The following is a 23,533-nucleotide window of genomic DNA, read 5'->3' on the forward strand; positions in this document are numbered from 1 at the left end:
TTAGGATATACATGTAAAACAAAATTTGAATATGAAGAAGACATTTAGTATTTGGATAAAAAGACGGTGATTAAACTGTAGCTCTACATAATACATGCTGAGGCTTACAATCTTCTAAATTAAACTCATTAACAAACATTTGTTCAGTGCAATGTGTAAAATAAAGCGTAATTAGGCTCTAGCATTAATGTTCTATGGTAACAAAATAGGTATTGTAGTTTGTAATATATTTATTGTTTCAGTGTGTTTTTCCCTACTGATTTATATGTTGCCTGGAGTAGAGAGACAGAAGCATCCTTTTATTGAACTCCAAATAGCTGAACCCCAACAGGATGGGAGAACAACACACTTTTTTCAGGTTTTCAGTGATTTATTTAACACATTTACAGAATGCTAGAGAGAAGTCCAGAGGTGTTTATCAGCACTGGATATTTTACCACCATGGAAAAATTTGCAATGTCTCCAGAACGTGGTCTCATTGCCCATTTAGACTTCACACCCTGAAACACTCCAATGCCTCTAATGGTTTTAAACTCCTTCGCTTCACTGTAGTTCTTAAAGAAGTTGATATACAGTATGCTCTCTTCCGTGACTCAGAAACGCCAAACTTGCACAGTGCCACAACACTCAAAATAAGGCTCCAGTAATGTGGAATCTCATTATCTTGACCAGAAGGCCTTTCTTCTGAGGTTTAGCCAGAAGACCCTATGACAGGGTTTCTCAACCAGGGTTCTGTAGAGCCCTAGGTTTCATCCAGAGGTTGTTAGAGGTTCCTTGAGCAATGAGAAATTTCTGATTCTCAGATAAGTCCCCACTGACACCATTGATCTTTTTTAGTTATCTGTAAGGGGGTAAGTCTTCCCAATGACCTCAAGTGTAAGGAACATTCTTCCCACTGACCATCACACTAATGCATCATGAGCTGTAGATATAGTAATTATTAGCAGGGGTTCCCTGAGACCAGAAATATATTTCAAGGACTCCTCTGTGTTGAAAGGGTTGAGAAAGGCTGCCCTATGATATAATGTTGAGTTTCGTAAACCTGCACTTGCAGCCATGTCCACAACAGCTTGGAGAAATGTGAAATATACAATATATATTGTGAATATACATAAATGTATATTATATTTATTTAGTTATTATTTTTTGTAAGTATTTGAACATGTATACATTGTTACTTATTGTGTACATGAGGACGTTGATTTGAGTTAATATTTTTACATTTCTAGCCATAGCATCCAAAAGTCTGCATTAGGACTAGACATAAATTAAAAAATAAACACACACCCCAATCCTCTTCTTTTCCGGTTCCCACCGACACTCGTGGCTCCTCCCCCTCAATCAATGCCCCCAAGGAAAGCAGCTTTCCCTGAGGGCACCGCTGTGTCATCGGCCTCGAGCTGCTGCTCTATGAGTCCATAATACACATAAAGCCAAGGCTCGATTCCCTTCCCCGTTCTCTTCTCATTGGCTTACTGGCTGTGCTTGACTGCAGTGGGAGCCAATGAGAAGGAAGAGTCTAAAAGGTTCAACAAAGTAATAAAGCACGGTATCACTTTAAACAAACCCAAATGTCCTGCAGGATCAGAATTTAAATATCAATTCCAGTTTCTGAGATATCTCTCCCCAAGTGAGCTTAAGTGAGCTATCAAGATGTCAGACTAACTCACGTTTGGGTTCTCAGTTGCTGGTAACTGGGTTTAACTCTTAATATGAATACTTTTGTTACAAGCAGTAGTGTCCCCTTTCTGTATCTCTTTAAAGAATGGTGACAAATCTTCTTCGAGCTTGATAGGACCTTAGTTGTTGCACAATAAGCTTCAAATAGCTCCTTGTGTAAGAACAAGATTTCCACACGATGGTATAGTCACAGAAAGATTCCCCTTTTAAGTTATGTTGAAACTGCGTGAGGTCCCTTTAACACAACAGATGTAGGTAAGAATTGACTGAAACTGAAGAAAGGGGCAGAAGCAAACTTGAGCAAAGTTTGGACCCCTAAAGAAGGTGAATTAGACTGGTGAAGCAAGTACCTTTGAGGATGGATGAGGCTTGAATTGGGATAATAGTGTAATCCTGTCTGCAGGGAACATGTACTGTAGCCAAAGGCCTGCAGTTTCAGGGTTTTAGTGAGACACTAAAGCAGTAGGCCATGATACAGAATGGACTAGGCAGTCAGGGTTTCAGTTTGATAATCTGTGGTGTAAGGAGAACTGATCTGAACAATTGAAACAATTGAAATCAATACAGTCACTTACAATTTGTGATAATCTGGGCTATGGAACCCTCTCACCCAATTTGTAGCCTCTGCAGTGTAAAAAGTAGACTCTCAATTTTGGAGGGCCCCTGTTCTTTTTGGTCCCTCTGTTGAGAAGAGATGCTGATGATAGCACTACGATTCCCCTGCTCGCAGGATTGACTGTCCTGCTCAGTAGAGATACCAGCAATCTGTAGTCCTTCTTTTCTCCTCCACGAAATTGCCTGAACCAGCCTGGATCTCCGGAGTCCCGCATGGTCTTCTCCACACATACACCCGTCCTCCAGTTCTTACCATCTACTCCCTTCCTGTAAAGTTCCCAGGCTTCTCAATATATATGCTTCTGTCCCTTTGGGAGCTGGTATCAGCATACAAGTTCAACAAGGCTTTGCTTTAATAGAGTCTGGAAAACTGAACCACAGAACACTGCCATCTTGTGTTTAATTACCATCCTGTAACAAGCATTAATGCAATGTGTTACATGTATAATAATATATTAATTCAGATGACAGATCCAACAGTGTGCAAAAATTCCAGTTATGCATGTGCTGGCGCTATCACCATGAACAGCTGGCATCCTGTGTGTTACCTCTTCACCTAATAGAAAATACCATATGTATGGTGTGTGCCTGGCTAGCTTCCATAGTGATCCTGAAGACACAGATGACTGCCAGCACAATGTGTTTAACCAACAGTGACTCTGTGAGTATTGTGTCCTCATATTTTCTTCCGATTTGCTTCTTTTTTTGCTACATATCTGTGTTATTGCCTTGGCTCTTTTGCCTTATGGCCTGTACACACGATAAGAAAACGTACAAAAATTTCCGTACGAGGAAAAAACGGCTGATTATCTGATCGTTAGCATAGTACTTTCAACAGCTGGTTCCAACTTTCCGAACAACAAAAAACGAGGGTGCAGGCTAGAAATTATTTATCGTATATGAACACGTCTGATTTCCATTTAATGTGTACAGTTATCGTATGGAAATAATGGAATGGAAAAAAAACACACATGATCAGAAGTATGGAACGTCCCTACACTTCCCCTTCTGCTATACTAGTTTGTAGCTATGCTTGCATACATTTGCCTTTGTTGGCCGAGAATTGTCTTACAAGTCATTACCATTCCGACTATATCATGATTCGCACTTTTGTGGAAAATCTGACGTTTTGTCTCATAGTGTTTACTAGGCTTTAAGCTTGATGCTAATCAATGCATTTTTACATGTGTTGCTTGTTGCACAGCAACATGCTAACAGTGATGTGCTACAGTGCCATTCTTGTAACATAGTAGTCAACACATCTACATTAAGGCTAGGTTCACATCTGTGCGGGTGGTGCTGCAGCCAATCCGCACGAAAATCCGTGTAGCTGCTCCACCCGCACAGAGAAATGTAGACCCTCGGGCGGGTGCCATTAATTCTAATGGCACGCCGCCTGCACTGGAAAACGCAACCATACTGGGAACTGAGGTTCCCGTGTGGGCTGCATTTTCAGAAGAAGTGCATGGGGCTTCTTCCTTGCGTGTCACGGGGCACGGGAGTCCAATCAAATGAATGGGCTCTCGTGCCCGTGCAAAACGCAGCCCGCCTGGCTGCATATATGTGAACCGGGGCTAAAGAAGCAGCCAATGTACTTGCAGTGTTCCATGCATTGTGCTTTGTTATGGGTCTTATAGGATTTTTGGGCTCTTGCTGTGCATTGTCAGCTCCTTCATTTTGCACTGCAACATCATAAGGAAATGTGAAAAATATATACAGTATTGACTATATGACTATGTAGCCATTTATTTATTTGTATTTATTGGGAACATTTGGATATTATTATTATTATTATACAGGATTTTTATAGCACCAACAGTTTGCTCAGCGCTTTACAATCTAACGGAGACAATACACCAACAATACAGTTCAATACAAGCGGGTTAGGAGCAGGGGCGGACTGACCATTTGGAAACTCGGGCACTGCCCGAGGGCCCGGGGTCAGTAGGGGGCCCCTTGAGATGCCCCTGGTACCTTTTTCATAGGCTTTTTTGAGTTTGGGCAAGGACACAGGGGCCCCATGATCCCCTATTGCCCAGTGGCCCGATGAGTTGTCAGTCTGCCCCTGGTTAGGGGGGCCCTACTCCTTGGAGCTTACAATCTAAGAGATTTTTTTAATGTTTTTTATTGTATACATATGGACATTTATTTGGGTTAATATATTTTTCTAGCTGTAATATTGTAATAGGACTAGACTTAAAGTGTTAGTTCACCTTAACCAAAGAACTATCTATACAGATAAGGGACGTCTGTAGATTAAAAACAAACTGTGCAGCTTTGACCAAAGTTGAATAATGTCCTTGCTATAGGTGTAGGCCATTTTTGTACCTCTTGAAGCCTGACTGGATTTTTTTTTGGGGGGCACCTAAATTACTCACTCACACTTCTACATGTTGTGCATTTTGCAAAATCACACAAAGTTTGTGCACCTTTTTTTTTAGGTGATAAGCTTTGCATAATTATTTCACTTGTCTTGCCACAATTTCCGCTTATTTTTGTTGTGCGGCTATTACAGCAAAATCGCACCACGTTGCTGAATTCGGAATGAATGGCACCCAAACACATGTCATGCTTTTGGTGTGATTTTTGCACAATTTTAAAACACAGGCAGAATTGTGCCGATTCTGCCTGTGATTCAAAATCACTAGGTGTAAATGTAGTCTAAAAAATATTTCTTACCTTTTTACAATATATTTTTCTCAGGAGGAGATGTCATGGCTGACTGTAAAGATTTTAAACAATGTCATAGTGAGTCTGTCCTAAGTCTGTCCTCACTAACATGCAATGCAAAAAGCCTGGCCGCTAAACCTTTAATCCTTTTTAGGACAGACAGTCTTCAAATCTAGTTACAATTGATACTGTAGATCTGACTGCAGAGTACCGACAGGGCAAATGATGGCAAACACAGCTGCCTAGTCCCTCGCAAACAAAAAGTACTATGTAGGATTTTTCCTTGCTGGAGAACAGAGCATCTAAAAAAGGTAAGCTACAATTTTGAATAATTTTTATTAAGTTATGCAATGTGAATGGAGACATGTAACAAATATAAAATAGGTGTTATCCCAATTTGGTTGCAAAAGTGGAAATATACTTTAAGGCTCGGTTCACACTAGTGCCGATGGAAACCGCTGCAACCACCTACACATAAAAAGTGGGACTCACCAGCAGGTGCCATTAATCTTAATGGCACGCCACCGGCACTGGAATTTGCACCCGCATTGCGATCCCCGTTGAAAGCCTAAGAAAACAATCTGCATTTTCACAGCTTTGGGCTATATAAAACTTGCTAAGAAAGAAAGCTTTTGACTGACATGAGTGAAAAAAATCCATCTAGTTAATCAAGAAAAGATGGCTGCATAAGCTTAGAAATATTTTTAGCTGGCAAACTGAGCTCATGAATATACATTAGTGCAGTTCCCTCTGTACACAGTATGCTGTCGATTGGATACAGGCGATCACAAAGTTTCATATTGGCGATGGGGGCACGCTGAAAAAAAAAATGTAATTTTTGCTCAAGTGTCTAAGTGACAGACAAAGTAGATAAGGCCGTATTCATATCACACTGTTTTAAAATGATTCCTTTTTTTTTTTTTATTTACCCGTTTCAATTAAAATTCAATTGCATCCCAACCATAAATCATAAAAAAAATCCTTTAAAAAAACAGAGAACATTTTTAGAAGCTTTGTTAAATAACAAGGTTCACTGAATAAAGGAGCCAAGGGTGAACCAGATGGAAAATATAGCGGGGATTATACTGAAGTGTATTATTAATGTAGGCTTTACATTTTAAAATAAATGTAAAATAATAAAACATTAAGAGGAAATAAAAGTTCAAGAGAAACAGAGTTCATGCCATTGAAAAGTTTAAAAATATTTTGACTACTATTAAAGAATAGCTGAAGTTTTATAACACTTTAACGGTCTCTATATAGTGTATATCTGAGTATACCAAGGCACTTTACAAATAGAACCTATTACTGATTAGTCTTTCCTTTCCTTGCGCTCTGAGAACTATCACCATGTGTCAAGGCTTGTGTATACAATGCACTGGTTATATTTCAATTATCTGGAAGTCAAAGGGCTGCACAGCCATAATTTTATGGCTGCCCGCCCAAATCCTATCAATAGAGCTGAACAGGGTTGTACACATGCTGCTACCACGATGCTTTGCTTCTCAGCTGCTTCACTTTTCATTCAGACTGCAGAGTTTGACAAGCAGCACCTATTGTCAAACTTGCCCATTGGGTTCCATTGGGTCGTGTTGCAGCTGTGTACAATGCATACAATTGTGACGTTGTAATACGGCATTACAGGGTTAAATCAGGCAGTAAGGAGGTGATATAACTCCTCCTCCCCATCTGTCAAAGGCCCTCTGAAAAGCAATGCAAATGCAGATTGCTCTTCAGAGGGCGCCACAATTGTGAAAGAGCCTTAACTGCAGAGTAGGACTGAGATGGAAGACAGCTGCCCCCTATTGACTGGAAACAGATTAGAAACTGTTATAGAAGTAGGCAGTCCTTATACAGAGATGGGTGAAGTTCAGGACCCGAGAATAATAATGGCATCAGGGATTCTTCCAATATTTTATTTTCCACAATTGGCTGCATGGAATCACATGGGATAGTGGAAAGGGCAGGATTTAGCTAACCTGCCAGCAATTTCCAATCTGTTTGCAGCGATCACATAAGTGCAGTGCAGTACAGAAATCACCATTTATGACTCCTAGCTAGTTAAGTCAAAAGGAACTCAAATTTGGATGTTGGAGGTATAGTAGTTGAGATTATTTTAAGGATTTTGAAATGTTTTTAAATAGCTATTTTGTTCCTTGGCTTGTTTTTTGGTGTCCTTAGCTGAGGTATTTTAGACAACAGGTGTGAACTTTGTTTTAAGGACAAGTACATTGTAGTTAACTGCACCCAAAAATAAAGTAATAAAGTGTGAATGAAAAACCTAGCTAAGTGGTCCACCAACATTTTCTGTCCATTATTTAGATTTTTTTTTTTTTGGGGGGGGGGGGATATTGATGTTTGTTTTTTTATCTTTTTGTTCATTGCAACATGCATGATCATGATCACTAAACATGACTGCACATGCAATTATTAATAAAATTAAATTAAAACAAAATCCCCCACCCCCTCCTCAAAATTATTATTATTTTATACAGGGGTTATATATCACCAACTGTTTGCATAGCTCTTTACATAATAAAGGCAGACAGTACCGTTACTATTTTAGAGTTTTTGCTTCCTTTACTTGTCCTTTTTGCTATGTTTTTGTTGCATTTTATTGATGGCCAAGTATTTTTCAGAAAATATCAAAATTAAGTTGGTCAAAATGGCAACTTTAACACTTAACATTGGGCTTGTGCTTGCGTTTATGACTCTTTAAATTTTTCAAGTTGCTTTTTTGAATTTGTTTTTGTTTCATGAAAAAATTCAAACAACTACACAATATACTAAAAAGGGTAAATAGCATATTCATCTTTTTGAAATTTTATTTATTCATTTATTTTTTATCTTTACTTATTGAATGGGTATTTTCCCAGCAAATTAAATTTGAAATACAAAAAAACAACACATAAAACCATCCACAACTCTGCCCCGAGCTACATCACCAATCTTGTCTCAAAATATCTCCCAAACCGTCCTCTCCACACCTCCCAAGACATCCTGCTCTCTTGTCTCTTCCTTCCATGTTCATCTCCAGGGTTTCTTCAGAGGTTCTCCCATCCTCTGGAATTCTCTACCTCAGTCTGTCCAGCTATCCCCTGGTCTGGCCACCTTTAGGCATAGGCAATCCCTGAAAACTCATCTCTTCAGGGAAGCCTATTCCGCCTCCAATTCTTTAGTCATCAGTTCATCCCTCACAGTTATAACCTTTTGTACAACTTGCCCCCACCTACTAGATTGTAAGCTCATATGAGCAGGGCCCTCTTAACCCACTTGTATTGTATTGCATTGTAATTTTACTGTCTCCCTTTATAATGTAAAGCTCTGCGCAGACTGTTGGCGCTATATAAATCCTGCATAATAATAATAATTGCAGTATGCTGCAATGGCATAGATTTGATAGGTTCAATTTTAGGTTTAATGTGGTTCATTGGCAGCCCATCCAAATGAATAGGCTGCCTTAACACAATGAATACTAACATGCAACATAATGAGCATAAATGTGCAACATAGCTCATGTGTTAAAGTGATATTAAAGGCAATTTTTTTTTAATAAAAATAACAAACACATCATACTTACCTGCTCTGTGCAATGATTTGGAACAAAACAGCCCTGATCCTCCTCCGAGTCCCCCCGACGGCACTCCTGGCCCCTCCCTCCTGCCAAATGCCCCCAGAGCAAGCAGTTTGCCCTCCTATCCCTCTTGTATTGAACTGTATTGTTGCTGTATTGTCTCCCTTTATATTGTAAAGCACTGAGCAAACTGTTGGCGCTATATAAATCCTGTATAATAATATCTATGTGTTCACCTGTGAACGGCTGTCTTCACCCTCAAAAGATACACAGGTGTTGTGTGCATCATAGGGTTGCCACCTAATCCCTTTAAAACTGAACACATATTAATTACACAGGTTCTGGGGCTGATTAAGGTGGTAATTAAACTCACTTAGCGCCTTATCTGCATTAAAATAGCCACAGAACTTGTGTAATTAATATGTGTTCAGTTTTAAAAGGATGAGGTGGTAACCCTACTTGGACTGCCTACACCCAGAAACACAGAACACCTGTATAACCCATGTGGACAAAGAGGACCCTTCGCAAGGGTGTGCACATAAATACATCCCCGTAAATAAGGCTTTGGATAGCATGGTTTGTGACAGATATGAGGAATGGTAGTGGAGCTCTGCAAATGAATTTAATCTAATTGTAAAGTAATTTTATAAAAATATGGGATGGGGATTGTGGAAACGGTGAGTTAATACTTGAGTTTTCCTTTAAGATCCTCACCAAGCAGGAGAACGTCATATCAACTGCACAATTTTTAGCAGCATATTTCAGCAGATGGCCATGCAAATATATGTGCAATATCTAAAATATTTCACTTAAAAATCTGTCGTGTTCCATATTAAAAAAGCACTTTGTGTGGCATAATGTTAACTCTACTCCATAAATATATATTATACACATAATAAACCTTCTTAATAGCCACAGATAGTAATTCCACCTCTCTCAAAAGCCTAAGCCTGATAAAGGAAGCACATTTGACTAGAGAGGCACACTGCTCAATGACCCTGCTTGCATCTGTTTGTATTTAATTGGATTGAAGGGAAAGATTGCAATTGCTGTAACAAAGATAAAAGATGAGGCCAATCTAGGCCGGGGTTCATAGTGCTGCAATCCCAGGGAGTTAAGCAATGAGCATTCTGGAGGACGAGGACAGATCGATACGTGGTGCACTCATGCTGTGTATGTAATTTAGTTTTAATTGAGAGAATGAAATTTCTATGCCTGTTTGGGTCACCTCTATGCTGTAATGTGGAAGGATCCCAACCCCTTCCTGAGACACAGATTTGCGATTACACATTTTTTCAGCAGCACCAATGGTTGAAATCGGCACTGATGCCTGAAAATGCAGCTCTTTTTTTTTTCAGAAAAAGTTTTTTTTATGTAGCACCCTCCTAGTGTAGGATGCTAGCTAAATTTAGTTTCCTGGTGCGAGCATGGCAGCATACATGTAGTAGTATGCTGCCATGGATTGGCACCAAGAAAGGAAAATTATGGCAATTTGATACAATTTTCTGTTCTTTTGGTTCCTTCTGTAATGAAGAGACCAATGATAATTTGTCCTGCTCTGTTCAGGGTTTCACAAGCTAGGAGTTTGATTGCTTCCCCCTGGAAGAAGCTTCCAGAACATAGGGTAGGAGAATTCAAATATCCGGCCAGAATATTTATCATGCTCTATCCAATTCCTGGAGAGGAGTGTCCAGAAGGGGCATTGGAAAGATAATACATAGTCTTAGGCACTAAAGAGCTAGGTTCCTTCTCCCCAGGAGGGTCTTGGAGTCAAAGGGACTGTTGCCCTCAGGCAGTCCATGGACTGTGCATCTGTTTTAAGGGTCTCATCAGTGCCACGTTTGAGGGCCTGGATGGATCTTCTTAGACAATGATTTCAAGACCTCACCACAAGGAATCTGGTCTGGAAAAGGACTGTCTCATTCACTGGTTCATGTCTGGAGGAAGCTGGAAGGTGGCAGCTGTCCTGGAGGCATGTGAGTAAAGACCCTAAATTGATCCCTTTTACTGTGCAGTGCCCTGGAAGTTGCACAGGGTATTAGTAGTTGTGCACTGGAGCAAAGCAAACAAATGACAAAGAGACTTGCCTCATGTTCTACAACAGTGAGGCCTTAGACCACTCAGAAACCTGCCCAATGGTCCCCTGCTGTAAGGTCTCAGCTTGTTCATAAAGTTACATCATGGTCTTCAGCTGTGTGGGGTAAGACTGTCCAACATTCATGTTTACTTAAGGATAAGATTTACCTTTAATTCCTATGTGCTAATCATTTTGACATATCCCATGCCCTAACCCCTCTCCTGTCTAATGTTCTTCAAGAAAAAAATATCAAAAAGACATCAGCTAGATTGAGCTATTGCAGCTGGAGTGAATGGACTGGTGCTTGTGGGGGTGGGAAGCATCTGTACTTTTAGGGAAAAACCAATTATTACCAGCACCCCGTTCAGAGGTAGCACTACATTTATAGAAGCCTTTAGTCCTTCAAAGCATTTCAGATAACTGTTGTGCTATAAAGCTGTGTGTGGTCAAGATGTTCTCATATGACCCTGCAATATGTTAAAGATAAACAGCCTGGAAATAAATTAGACTGGTTTGTTTTTGGGAGCAAGCACCATCATCAACAGCCTATACAGTGGAGCACTACACGGTACCTGCATTTGGCTTGGTATTAGACTCTTGCAATCCCCTATAAATCAGCACTCAGTCTAGGAGAGATAGAAGTAGGACTGGCAGCCAATGTTCTGCATGCAAATATGCTGACAAGGAGCATATTTTGATACCAATTTGGAAAGCAGGAGCAAGGTCAGAGTTCAGGCCAAGTCTGATATCAGACGAGCAGCAAAGAAACCAAAATGACAGACAGGAGACAAAGTCAGGGCAAAATCCAAGGTCAGCAGCTGGAGATCTGGGTATGGCAAAATCAAGAATCAAACCAGGCCACATATAGGGCAGGGAATATATAACCCAGGTCCAGTCATGGGTCACTGATGACCACTCAAAAACTCTTCTCAGTTGTGTTGCACTTTAAATAGAAAACTTGGAACCAAAGCCAGTGGAGGATTTGCTTGTTCATTTACGTAAATGCACATGCACAGGTGTGTACACAGCTATGACAACACATTGGATCACAGCCTGTAATATGCACATGTGCAGGTATTTGGCTATGGCCATGCATGTGACTTTCATAGCAGACAGGAAGGGAAGGGAAATCTCCCAAACTGGCAACAGAACACAAATTTAAACTGACAAGGGCTTTACCCTTGCTTACTCTTTCAAAAACAAAAAAGTTGGCAATACATAAATGTTAAAGCGGTTGTAAAGGCTCAAGCAAAAGGAAACAAAAAGACTGATAGCTGTGCAGTGGAGGGGGGTGGGATGGAGAGAAGGATACTTGTCTAGAAAGGTGAAGATCATAAATCAGTCACAAATGTGCATAGTGCATGTGCGCATTAGTGCTAATTTGCAAGCCGACTTTTTTTTTCATCCATTTCTTGAATGCAAAAAAAATTGCTTATGACATCATTAGAGTGCTAAAAGATTAGTGAAAACAGTTAGCATTGAGAGACATACCAAATAAGACATGCTAACTGATTTCTCCCTTTAGTGAACTGACTGGGGTCGACAAGAACCGACACTATTATCCTGTGAATGTACTAAGCAGTTGGCTATGTAATCCTTCCAACTCTTTATACAGCTCTTGTAATTTTTTTACCTATTTATATCTTGAGCCAAAAGGGCAAAGGGATAACAGCAACTAGTAAACACTTCAAGGGTACTGGTAGCAAAAGAACAGTCTGAAAGCATTTTGTGAAACGTGCAGAACAAATTGTTGTAGTTTAAAGACAGAAGGGAGTATACTCAGGGGGACTGTGAGAAAATAATTCTTAATGGAAGCTTGGAACAGCTTAATTAATGTTAATAATTAGATCCATAAATTAAATATTATTTTGTCAGCATTAAATCAAATTTGGCAGTTAGCCCAAATCACTGTTTACAAATTAAACTACATAGGGATACTGATTTATTAACTGCTGCAATTAGATTGAATGACGCAGGCTCTCAAACAAGTTGGTTGTGATTTAATCTGGCCATGTATGACACTTGCATGTTAAAAGGCTGAATCCAGAAGCTTTCGATATGCCAAGACACAATGGTAGCTGATAAGAAACACCTTTATGTGGAAATGCCATGGAGATTTCCGATTGGAATAAAGTGATAATTAGATACTAGGTATTAATTAACTGGAGAGTCCTAGTGTTAATTTGTGGAAACTTGGAGTCAGTTTAAACAAAATCTCCAGGAAAAAAAATGTGAAACTTTTTTTCACATGTTTGGTATGCAATGTTACCCTGCCCTGTGGAGGTTAGTGGGGACCCTCAAAGGTTGAGTAGGCTGACATTTACCCAAGGGCAGTGTCTTTGGTATGGGGGGGGGGAACGGAAACAGCAGACACTAGTCACTTTTATGGTGATTGAAGATTTTATGTTCACCATAAATTCATGGAGAGAGGGAAAAGGGCCCCAAGTATCCATGGCTTTATACAGACACTAAACTACACTATATTGCCAAAAGTATTGGGACACCCCTCCAAATCATTGGATACAGGTGTTCCAAACACCTCCATGGCCACAGGTGTATAAAATCAAGCATCTAGGCATGCAGACTGCTTCTACAAACATTTGGGAAAGAATGGGTCGCTCTCAGGAGCTCAGTGAATTCAAGCATGGTACCGTGATAGGTTACCACCCGTGCAATAAGTCCATCCGTGAAATGTCCTTGCTACTAAATTTTCCACAGTCAACTGTTAGTGGTATTATAACAAAGTGGAAGCAACTGGGAACAACAGAAACTCAGCCACAAAGTGGTAGGCCACATAAAATGACAGAGCAGGGTCAGTGCATGCTGACAAACGCTCCTCTGTTTGGCAATCTGATGGACGTGTCTGGGTTTGGCAGTTGTCAGGAGAACAGTACTTACCTGACTGCATTGTGCCAAGGGTAAAGTTCGGTGGAGAGGGCATTATGGTGTGGGGTTGTTTTTCAGGGGTTGGCCCCTTAACTCCAGTGAAGGGAACTCTTAAGACGCCAGCATACCAAGATATATTGGACAATTTCATGCAGCCCATGTTGATGCGCACAGTGCGCAGAAGTCACCAACTGTCTGCAAAGTCAATAGCTAAAGAACTCCAAACTTCATGTGGTCTTCAGGTTAGCACAACAACAGTGCATAGGGAGCTTCATGGAATGGGTTTCCATGGCCAACCAGCTGCATCCAAGCCTTACATCACCAAGTGCAATGCAAAGCATCGGATGCAGTGGTATAAAGCATGCCACCACTGGACTCTAGAGTGACACTCTGGAGTGACAAATCACACTTCTCTATCTGGCAATCCAATGGATGTGTCTAGGTTTGCCAGTTGCCAGGAGAATAGTACTTGTCTGACTGAATTGTGCCAAGTGTAAAGTTTGGTGGAGGGGAGATTATGGTGTGGGGTTGTTGTTCAGGGGTTGGGCTTTGGCCCCTTAGTTTCAGTGAAGGGTACTCTTAAGGTGCAGCATGCCAAGACATTTTGGACAATTTTATGCTCCCAACTTTGTGGGAACAGTTTGGGGATGGCCCCTTCCTGTTCCAACATGACTGTGCACCAATGCCCAAAGCAAATGCCATAAAGACATGGATGAGCCAGTTTGGGGTGGAGAAACTTGACTGGCCTGCACATAGTCCTGACCTCAACTCGATAGAACACCTTTGGGATGAATTAGTGTGGAGACTGTGAGCCAGGCCTTCTCATCTGACATCAGTGCCTGACCTCACAAATGCGCTTCTGGAAGAATGGTCAAACATTCCCATAGACACACTCCTAAACCTTGTGGACAGCCTTCTCAGAAGAGCTGAAGCTGTTGTAGCTGCAAAGGGTGGGCCAACTCAATATTGAACTCTACAGACTAAGACTGGGATGCCATTAAAATTCATGTGCGTGTAAAGACAGGCGTTCAAATACTTTTGGCAATATAATGTACATTACCTTCTATACTGTACATGGGCCTTCAAGTCTGAACTGGCATTCTGTAATTTGCAGCACTTTAAACAGAGGGTAGGTGGCCTTATTCTGATATTATAACTCCCTGATGTGTTGCCAGTCTCCTTGCAAGGCTTTTGCTTCACACAGCTTCCTGGAACACCTTGTGCAGCAGGGTTTTTCTCCTAGCACAACATTTTGGGGCCAGCTTTAGGCTTAAATTCTAAGCTTATTCTGTTAAGCACACAAAAGCCCCCCCCCCCCCCAAGTCAGCAGGCTGGATAGCAAGACTGGTAAAACGCCTCCAGGGCTTGGAGAGAATATGGTCGAGCCAAATATTCATACCCTTTCCCATCATACACCACTGGCAATAAACCTTCAGCTGGCTGACCTACTTTATTACCAAGAGCACTCCCCAGTAGCAGGCAGAAGTAGATAATCAATCTGGATTTAGGGAAGTCCAAGCAAAGATAAGTTTTATCATATAGGTTCTTAGCCGAGTACAGCCAGGCAGTACTAAATTAGGAAAGACACTTAAGGCAGGATGGCTGCAGGAAAAAATTATTAGTTTCAAAAAGTTTTATACCTGCAGCAAGAAACCTACAACTGTGGACAACATAGTAGCCATTATACACAATGCAGTTTGTTCCCCTGGCAAAAAATCCATATATCACATTTCTCATAATCGTTATCAAAATGAAAGAGTAGAGGAATTGCTAAATAAAAAATTATCTAATGCATTGCACATGAAAACTATGCTTACATATCGAGGAAGGGGAAGTTCAATCATTCTTTCACTGAATTTTACATAACAGCTTGAGAAGGTTGGACATACTTCATCCCATCCTAGGGCACCATACACCATCCTAACAACAAAGTATATAATATTCATACATAACAAGTTACAATACAATCTAATAAAGATATATATAGTATGGTCAAATAGGCGAATACAAATAACAGCAAGGTGATTCAGTACATTCACGAAAATGACCGTGATGACACATAGACCAACCATAAAGGGTCTAAGACTATAAAAAGGCTTGTAGCTTAAAGCCTCATTTAACCCTGGAGATGAGGTGGTTTTAAGGAGGTATAGCCACCGCACCTCACGTTGCAAGATATATTTATCAAAATCCCCTCCTCTAGGCTTTTCCTTGATACATTCTAACGCAACAAACCTAATTACCTCAGTATTGTGTTTATGTCACAAACCAACGTGTCTACCTATGGGAGTAGATAGCAAGTTATTATTGATGTAGTATATGTGATCTTTAATCCACGCCAAAATTGGCACTTAGTCTTGCCTACATAAAAGGCTCCACATTTACAGAACATAATATGAACAATTCCTATAGTTTGACAATCCACATGATGTTTAATAGAATGAAGTTGCCCATTAGGTAGGTATAATTGCAGAAGTTACATTTCCCACATTTCCATGTACCCAAAGTATCATCATCATTAGGAGACCCAGCTTGTTTAAAATGGCTTCTAGTGACTGTATCCTTGATAGAGTGGGCTCTTTTATAAGTAATTTCCAGATAATTTTTTATATTTTTTTTTAAGAATGGTATCATTGGTAAGTAGATACTAATGGTCAACTTCATTCTATTAAACATCATGTGGATTGTCGAACTATAGGACTTGTTTATATTATGTTCTGTGAATGCGGAGCCTTTTATGTAGGCAAGACTAAGCGCCAATTTTGGCATAGGATTAAAGATCACATATACTACATCAATAATAACTTGCTATCTACTCCCATAGGTGGTCACGTTGGTTTGTGTCATAAACACAATACTGAGGTAATTAGGTTTGCTGCATTAGAATATATCAAGGAAAACTCTAAAGGAGGTGATTTTGATAAATATATCTTGCAACATGAGGCACGGTGGATATTATTATTATTATTATTCAGGATTTATATAGCGCCAACAGTTTGCGCAGCGCTTTACAATATAAGGGAGACAATACAATTACAATATTCAACATATAGCACTATCCTTTCACAGAATAGAAACCCCACCAAGTTACTAACACAATCCTTCCCCTGAAGTACAAATAACATCAAAAATATAGTAAACTTGATTACCCTCTAATCAGTATTAGTGTATAAACATAAAGTTCAAAACCCAAAAAATGAAACAAAAAAACAAAAACCATCCAAAAGAAAAAACAAAAACAAAAAGTCCAAAATTTGGGACTTTATTTTGGACTTTTTGTTTTTGTTTTTTCTTTTGGATGGTTTTTGTTTTTTTGTTTCATTTTTTGGGTTTTGGACTTTATGTTTATACACTAATACTGATTAGAGGGTAATCACGTTTACTATATTTTTGATAATACAATTACAATACATTTCAGTACAGAAGGAATGTGAGGGCCCTGCTCGTGGAGCTTACAATCTAAAGGAAGGGGAAGGTGATACAAAAGGTGATAGCTGCGGGGAACACATGCGCTAGATGCTCTTTAAAGGAATAAAAAATATTTAAATGTGCTTGGATTGCAAAAAGAGATATACAGGTGAAACTCAAAAAACCAGAACATCGTGCAAAAGTCCATCCACTTCAGCAATGCAACCCAAAAGGCGAAACTAGTATATGAGATAATCAAAACAAAATCTCTGTGTATCCCCAAAGAAAAGTAAATCTTTCACCCTTGAAAGTGCAAATGTCTTAAACCTTTTCTGCAATCCCTCCCCAAAACTCAAATCCCACCCCACGTCTCCAAAACAAATCCAAAAATGTCCCCAATGCAAAGTCCAAAAATGTCCACACCACCCAATCCCCCAAATGCGACAAGCACCCAACTCGTCACCCCAATCCAAGACACCTCAAAAAAATTCAAACCAAATATAGTGCATTATCTTTCAAACAATACAACAACATGTGACATCATTCAAAAACACCAGTGACAAAAAAAAAAAAAAATATACCACCTTAAAGCCACCTCATCTCCAGGGTTAAATGAGGCTTTAACCTACAAGCCTTTTTTATAGTCTTAGACCCCTTATGGTTGGTCTATGTGTCATCATGGTCATTTTCGTGAATGTACTAAATCACCTTGCTGTTATTTGTATCCGCCTATTTGACCAACATATACAGTATTTGCCGGCGTATAAGACGACTGGGCGTATAAGACGACCCCCTACTTTTCCTGTTAAAATATAGGGTTTGAGCTATACTCGCCGTATAAGACTACCCCTCTTCCAACGCACACCAAATAAAAATGAAAAAACATCAGATTTGATTTCAATATGGTATGGTATTTCAGTATGGTATTCCAATGATGGGGTGCTATTCCTCCCACTGACACCAATGATTGGGCATGATTCCTCCCACTGATACCAATGATGAGGCACTACTCCTGCCACTGACACTAATGGTGCCCCATCAGTAGTGTCAGTGTGTGAGGAATAGTGTCCCATCATTAGTGTCAGTGGGAGGAATAGTGCCCCATCATTGGTGTCAGTGGATGAAATAGTGTCCCATCATTAGTGTGAGTGGGAGGAGTAGTGCCTCATCATTGGTATCAGTGGGAGGAATCATGCCCCATCATTGGTGTCAGCGGGAGGAATAGCACCCCATCATTGGTATCAGTGGGAGGAATAGTGCCCCATCATTAGTCAGTGGGAGGAATAGTGCCCCATCGTTGGTGTCAGTGGGGAGGAGGAATAGTGCCCCATCGTTGGTGTCAGTGGGGAGGAGGAATAGTGCCCCATGTTTGGTGTCAGTGGGGGAGGAATAGTGCCCCATCATTGGTGTCAGTGTGGAGAATAGTGCCCCATCATTGGTATCAGTGGGGAGAAAAGTGCCCTATCATTGGTGTCAGTGGGGGAGGAATGGTGCCCCATCATTGGTGTCAGTGGGGGAGGAATAGTGCCCCATCATTGGTGTCAGTGGGGGAGGAATAGTGCCCCATCATTGGTGTCAGTGGGGGAGGAATAGTGCCCCATCATTGGTGTCAGTGGGGAGAATAGTGCCCCATCATTGGTGCCAGTGGGGAGGAGGAATAGTGCCCCATCGTTGGTGTCAGTGGGGGAGGAATAGTGCCCCATCATTGGTGTCAGTGGGGGAGGAATAGTGCCCCATCATTGGTGTCAGTGGGGGAGGAATAGTGCCCCATCATTGGTGTCAGTGGGGAGAATAGTGCCCCATCATTGGTGCCAGTGGGGAGGAGGAATAGTGCCCCATCGTTGGTGTCAGTGGGGGAGGAATAGTGCCCCATCATTGGTGTCAGTGGGGGAGGAATAGTGCCCCATCATTGTTGTCAGTGGGGAGAATAGTGCCCCATCATTGGTGTCAGTGGGGAGGAGGAATAGTGCCCCATCGTTAGTGTCAGTGGGGGAGAGGAGCGGCTGCTCCTTCTTTCAGTTCGGCAGCTTGATTTTCGCGGGGCCGTTCGGCAGCTTGATGTGTGCGCTGGCGCCCAATCACTGGTGAGGAGGCGGAGCCGAGCGGCCGCGACCATCGAGCGGCTGAACTGAAAGAAGGAGCAGCCGCGCTTCCTGGACCGGATCATCGTGGGACCGGGACCGGAGCCAGGTAAGGTACAGCAGCCCCTCTGCCCACCCCTGTACTTAGGACACCGCCCCTGGAAAAAGTGCTGCCCTGACACCGGCTCGCCGTATACTGGCGTATAAGACGACCCCCGACTTTTCAGAAGATTTTCAGGGGTTGAAAAGTCGTCTTATACGCCGGCAAATACGGTATATCTTTATTAGATTGTATTGTACCTTGTTATGTATGATTATTATATACTTTGTTGCTTTTGCTTTATTGGCTGGCTTTTGGTCTCTCTGTGGAGTGGTGTTGGTGGCCTTCTGTCTGGGGGTGGACATATACGCCAGCCTGCTGTCCTTGCTGGGATGGTGATTATGGAGCGGCTGGTACCTGCCGCCGCTCCCTGTCACTGTGCTTGCACTGGCGGTCTTCGGTGCATGTGTGCTGCTTCTGTGGCCATTTAGAGCGAGTGTACACCACGCCATCTTGGCTCTGGGCCATGACACCTTGGTGTGTGGTGCGGTGGGGTTATCCGTTGCAGTGTAACGTGCCTTGTGTATTCCCGGCAGGTACCTTTTTTTATTGTAGTTTGGTAGTTAGTTCCCCTTATGTGGAGCGTGTCAGCTCCATTTCCATAGTGGCTGTTTATAAGTTATCATCTCTCTCATAGGGGACGCCTAGGAAGATTTAGGTGCAGGCCCGCTGTGGTGTCGTATACATATGCCATATTGCAGTTGAGTACTTTAATATATACTGATTTTGCTCTCCCCTTTCCCTCATTTTCTTGAGGTCAGTAACCCATTCATTGTTTGACATTATAGGTATAGTGACTACTATGGGATAATATATGTTACCATGTTACCATGTTACCCTTGCTGGACAGATATGCAGGTGGGTTTTAATTTTGATCCCACCTGATATGGCAAGTACACCTATTAACTCTGTGAATACTGGCCAATTTAAACCATATTGGTGAAAGGATCTAGATAACTTCCATTTTGTATTATGTACGCCATTTTAAGTATTAAGTATTAAGTTAGCTTTTTGTAGAGATATTAGAAGTTTAATGAAACTGTTTTTGGTTGTTCAAGGATGTATCAACAGAAGCTAACACGACCCTGACAATGTCTTTGTCTGGCTGTTTTTCCAGAAAGTTAGCCAAAACAATTTGTACCAAGAAATGTATATGTTATGTTTCATGTAGTTAGCTCATGATGGAAAGTTACAAGTTACAGTTTTGAAACTCGCTCCCCCCTCCCTTATTATTATCTGTAGTCTATATAATCTTATTAATGTCTAATAAACTTTGAACATCTCTGAACATAAGCTGTCGTGATTTCCGTGTTCAAGGGGTGTTCCCAGAATTCTGCTGATAAACCAGGAATCTCTCCACAGACCGGGGGTCTCTGAGGGGAAAAGAAAATCATTCCTTTCAGCTGGGGGCTCGTCCGGGATGACCACCCACCTCACTTGGTAAGTAAACCTTTTGTCTTTTTATGACTAAAAGCTCTTTCTTGCCCTGTGTTGAGGGAAGGTCTTGAATCATTCTGTATTGTCTATATAGACCCGTGATAACCTGTAGCTGCTTTTGGTAAAGCAGACTTAACTCTTTGGTAGAGTTACAAAATAGTGCACTATAAAATAAAAAAAATGTGTTTTGGTAAACACAGTTCTCTGGTAGAACACACTGTTTTTGGTAAAACAGTGAAGAGATAACTTTTGGGAAGTTATCAAGAGGTTAATAAGTCTGTGGAGCAGATTCTGGTTTATCTGTCTTTTGCTTTTTCTTTCTGTTGCGTAGAAGTATAAGATAATTTGTTGTGTGGAACAAAATAAGATTTTAAGCTAAAATTGTTTTATACACTGTCTAAATATGGGTCAAGGAGGTAGTTACCCACCAGGTCCCCCAGAAAAGGGAGAGAATTGTAAGGATTATGTTGCTAGAGTTTTTGGATCGGGCTATTATTTAATAAATCCCTGGGTGGATTGTATGGCAGGCTGGACAGAAGCTATGGGGAGTACAGACCCATTCCCAAGAAAGGGGGAGAAAACTGGTTAAAATGGTCACCGTATTGGGTTGATAATAGCAAGGGAAAGTTCAATTTGATTTTCTCTTTAAAACAAAAGAGGAAGTTGAAATTGAATACATTAAAAATATGCCAGGAAAAGCACCAATCTGAAAAGACATGCAGACCCAAGATTGGACTGAAAACAGTTCAGACACCAATCCCACCCCCTCCGTATAATATATATCCTTCATTAAGTTGTTTTAAAAATGCTGCTGATGATGATTTTTTGATTAGTTTGGGGATGATTACTCCCCAGCCTAATGCCCCTCCAGCCCCTGCTCCTGTCTCTGCAGCTCCAGTCCCTGCCCCTGTCCCTGTGCCACTTCCCGTCCCGGATCTACATGCCAATACAGCCAGGCCCCTCCACTAGACCCAAACAGATTATTAGTATAAAATCACCAGAGGAGGGTAGCCAAGTTCAAGGCATCCTTACAGAGAATAATGATAACGAAGGAGAGTTGGAATACGAAGAACAGGGACAGGTAAATATAATAAAATTACAGAAAACGGATGGTCAATGGAGAAGAAGTGACACCAGTCATAGAAAGGGCAGAGATGTGGAGGAATTTAGAATGCAGCTTAGATCCATGGATAAGAAACTAGAGGGAAAAAGAGAAGATGAGGGGGCCATAGGAGGAAAGGAGTTGGCTATATTGACACTACCTTTTCTCACAGCAGGAGAACTAATTCTAAAAAAACCCATAGAATTAGAAGATATTAATAAGATTGTTAAACATTGTCCCAAGCCTACAGTATCTCCTGGAGGTACACTTGCTTATTTAAAAAAGGCATGTTTAGGAAGAAATTACACGCAGGAAGATATGAGATTGATCATTGATGGTATTCTGGGAAATAATCCAGCTTGGGATTGGATAAATGTAAAAAGCATTAGTCACATAGAACCAAGTAATACACAGGCTACTGCCTATAAACTAAACACCACAGAAGGGAGAGAAACTATGTGGGAGGAGCTTGACACAGAATTAAAAAGGGTTTTCAAGAATAAGGCTTCCCTCCCTATTGCTACAGCATGTAAACAGAAGGTATTTTAGAAGAAACTGTTTCTCCTTACAACACACCTATCAATTCTGTTAAGAAGCCGGATGGCTCTTACAGGTTTGTACAAGATTTGAGGGCCATAAATAATTTGGTGGTTCCATTAGCCCCAATAGTGCCTGACGTGCCATCACTCCTTACCTCCATTCCGTCAGATGCAGAATATTTTACAGTGATTGATTTAACAAATGCATTTTTTTCGGTTCCTGTGGACCACCAGACAAGGGCGCTATTTGTATTTATATTCTGAAAATTGCCAGATGAGCTGGTGTAGAATGCCTAGGGCTATGTAGATTCGTTTGCAGTCTACTCACTTGCCCTCCAGACCACACTGAGGTCCTGGACCCCTCCCAATGGTTCGGTCCTCATTATATATGTGGATGACCTATTGATTTGTAGTTCAAGTCAGGAGGCCAGTCAGGAGGATAGTTGGTCTCTGTTAGAATGGGTGTCAGGGAATGGTCACAAAGCATCTAAAAAGAAATTGCAATGGTGCCAAAAACAGGTTGAATACCTTGGTTTTATTCTAAGTCATGGTGAGAGGAATGTCAGTCACAAAAGAGCTGCGGCTCTCGTGGGTCTGCCCCGCCCACAAACAAAAAAGGACATGCTAACTTTTCTTGGTATGATTGGTTACTGCTGCCAATGGATACCTGATTGTTCATTCTATGATCACACTCTGAGGTCTGCCACACTTTCAGAATCACCTGACATTCTCACATGGTCAAATGAAATGGTTGATGCCTTTGTGTACCTGAAGAATGCTATGGTAACGGCCCCTGGTCTTGGACTACCTGACTATAAGAAAATGTTTCATCTGTATGCTAGGGAAAATTGTACAACCATGGCGGGGGTCCTGGCTCAGGAACATGGAGGCAAGCTCCGCCCTGTAGCTTTTTTTTCCAAAGTAGTGCCAACTCAGGTTCAGGGCATGCCTGCTTGTCTGAGAGCTGTTGCATCGTGCGCAATTCTGGTGGAGATGGCTATTTCTTTCACATTGGGACATGAAACTACCCTACACACCACACATCAAGTGTCCTTACTACTGAAAAACATACACACTCAACACATGTCAGCACAAAGGTTGAGCGGATATGAAGTGATTCTTCTATCTGATCCCAACTTGATTATTAAATATTCTTCAGCAAATTCAGGTTCTACTCCAATTTTGAATGCCCTACTGGGGCTAAAGGGGGAACAGGATGAAGTGGCACCAGAACACAATTGTATAACCCACATACAGCAAGACACTTCCCTTAGGTCCGACATGTCAGCTGTGGTTCTTGATGGGGCCCCAGATGTGTTTGTAGATGGCTCATGTTCTAGGCCAAATGATAGTACTTACCATGC

At 41.2% G+C, this 23,533-nt stretch overlaps 1 pseudogene; it reads right to left on the bottom strand.

The window, feature by feature from the left end:
* Nucleotides 1-383: 383 nt before the first annotated feature.
* LOC149442423 (cytochrome c oxidase subunit 6C pseudogene) lies at nt 384-13,557 on the bottom strand (annotated as a pseudogene).
* Nucleotides 13,558-23,533: the final 9,976 nt, after the last annotated feature.

Source organism: Staurois parvus, unplaced genomic scaffold, assembly GCF_062004578.1.
Source record: "Staurois parvus isolate SC_StPar_1 unplaced genomic scaffold, SC_StPar_1.0 ptg000886l, whole genome shotgun sequence".
NCBI classification, from domain to species: domain Eukaryota; kingdom Metazoa; phylum Chordata; class Amphibia; order Anura; family Ranidae; genus Staurois; species Staurois parvus.